This window comes from Zerene cesonia, chromosome 12, assembly GCF_012273895.1.
Source record: "Zerene cesonia ecotype Mississippi chromosome 12, Zerene_cesonia_1.1, whole genome shotgun sequence".
Classification (NCBI taxonomy): domain Eukaryota; kingdom Metazoa; phylum Arthropoda; class Insecta; order Lepidoptera; family Pieridae; genus Zerene; species Zerene cesonia.
This window is the reverse complement of record NC_052113.1, coordinates 1,352,020-1,355,019: the sequence shown is the minus strand read 5'-3', so window position 1 is coordinate 1,355,019 and position 3,000 is coordinate 1,352,020.

Sequence of the window (3,000 nt, the reverse complement as noted above, 5' to 3'; positions counted from 1 at the left end):
AAAAGACCGGGTGCTTTCCTTCTGGAGGTACCCGAGTATTATGGAGAGATACACATAATAATAATAATAAAGTCTTTACTAAAACTGTTAAATAATACAATTATATTGGTAGAAACTAACACTTAACTCAAATTGACAGAACTGGACAAAAAATAGCACGACGCAGAAGACACCAACTTTCAAATAAAAAAAGCATCATCAGAATCGGTTCACCCTTTCGAAAAGTTCTGAGGTAACAAACATAAAAAGGTCGAATTAAGAAGCTCCATATTGCTTGCAGTTGGTTAATAAAACACTAAAACTTATTCCATTGCTCTTTCATCCTCCCCACTTCTTTACACGCTATTCCCATAATTAAATGGAAATAAAGAAAAAAATATACCCTGCTAGTAAGAAAAAGATGAGGAAAAGGGGCTCTGTGAAATATGTTTTTGTTTACGAGCATTTAATTCGCGTGTCTATTATATTTTCCCTAAAATATATCGCGTTAAACGCCTCGCCGGCGATAATTCGTTTTATTTATCACTTAAACTGGTTCATGTAGCCTGACATGCTTTGCGTGGTACACACCTCCAAATTAGTATGTTACTACTAATATAATAAGTTAATTCTGTCTGTCTGACGCTTAAGCTACTAAATTGGATAGGAGGCAAATTGAAATGAGATTGACTTATCCTTGGGAAGGACAAAATGGAAATCTAAAATGCAAATATTATTGTTGTTTTTTATGCAACTGAGCTGGCGGTTTACCTGACGGTAAGAGATCACCACCGCCCGTGAAGATATGGATTGGTAGTGTCTCTACAAACGCGCGGCCCGCTTTTAAAGGGTAAGGGATGAGGAAAGGATTCACAACTGGAAAGGAGTATTGAACTGGGATGGGTGAGAAAAGGGAAATGCATGCGACAGAGCTGTGGAGGAACGATTGGTATATGTTATAATTATTATGACCTCGAGTAATGTCTCTCTACTCTTAACTGCTCACATTTGCCTCTGCTTTAGCAATGTTTTGTTGGGCCTAAACCTTGTACAAGCTTATAGTTTCAAATATATTTTCTCGTTTACTAGAAAAAGGATTCCTCCCACTTCACGATATTTCTAGAATTCTGTACTCAGAACTATCCAGTCCATTCTTTTACAAAAGCCTTTCCATATGATTTTGTCAATTGACACACCAATAACAGGCACGTACAGGCACGTGCAGGGTGGGTCTATCCCAGAACACATTAAAAATCTCTCAATGGCCCGTGCGTGTTGGACCTACGGCCTATCCTTTTTATCTGCTACTAAGTGAAAGTTATGGGTGACATTGATGACAGTTGCGTAGGGCTTTTCTTCGTTACTCTGTATAAATATGTTATAGCAAATAGCAAATGTCAAGAACATTTTTATTGTGTCGACAATTAAAAAGCCTTTAAAACTGTGGGAGTCGAGTTCGCTTCGGCACAAATGAACGAACCCCCCAGGAAGGAGGGAGGCCCGGAGGCCTATATCCCTTTAAATACCCATCCCAGTCCTTTCCTTTATTCCTATCGTCAATCCTTTCTTAATTCCTTTTCAATGTGAAGTCGGCAATCCATTTGTAGAGGCGTAAGGTCTTCAATCGACCTAACTCCTCTCCAAATGTTCATGGGCGATTGTAGCGTTTACCATCAGGCGACCCACGAGCTCTATTGCTGACAGTGACATAAAAAAAATCGGTTACCTTTTTGTAGAAAAGACTTAAAAATAAAGAGAAACCGATCCAATTAAACTACAGCTAATATACTTAACAGCTATACGTATACATTGTGATTATACATAATTTATTGACCCTGATAGCTCGGCCTCTGCCAGTGACAAGGCTCACTGTAAAATGTTCGAAACGTCAAGATAAACAATTAATCCCATTTTAAAACTCATTTAAAACGTTTAATTAAACAATGCTTAATGTAATTACCAATTTACATGCAGTCATGTATTTGTCATGTAAATACATATTTGAAAGTATGTTTACACTTAATGCGTTAAAATAACTTTACTGATCTCTTTTAACTTTACTTAGTAGATATATCAGCTTAGGGTATTTACCCCACCATTACCATCACCACCATCATCATCATCACCACCGGCACCACCACCTTCATCATCATTATTACCATCATGGCCAGTATCATCAACAGCAATAACATCATCCCCTATTTTCTCCAATTACCCAAATACAGGCTTTCTTATATGAGAGTAGATGTCATAATTCTTATGCAACTTTGTAGAGAGATAATAATAAAAAACCACATGAGCAAAACTGTAGCCAATAACTCGTATTAACATAACCAATTAAACCCACCTGAACCCTATAAACAACTCATCCCACTAGGTATTTAGCTCTTCATCAATACCTAGATTGTAAATTATGACCTGAAAGCTTATTAAGACCGCTATTATTTAGTGCTTAGTATGAGGTGTTAATTATGGCCCATAAATAACTATAAACGATTTACGGTGTCCCCTTCATATGATGCTTATTTAAACTGCGATTTTAAATACGAAATGCAGGAAGAGGTAAGAAATACGACGAATATAACGAATTTTCTTACTTCCTTGGAGTATATTTCGGTGTCTGCTAGTGTGTTTTTGAGTTTGCAATAACAGTTATCTGGATCAAATTTCGGTCACGTTGGCCAATCTCCATTGAGACTTTCCAACTGCGTATGATGTGATATATATAGTGTATAAGTATGCCCGTAAACATAAGTAATAAAGTAGTAAAACTAGTTCATTATATTACCTAAATACCTACCTTACCTACCTACCTAGTTTATAAAGAAATGAATACCTGATTGGGCACAAACAGATACATTGCACAATAGACGACCTTATGGCTACAGATCATCTGTTCCAGGTTACCAAAACAACATAATCAATATCACAGAAAGCAATAACGTTAGTGGTAAAATGAGTACCATAAAATATTTGTACACGTATATTGAGGAGATGACTATCATTCGATCTCACATTTTG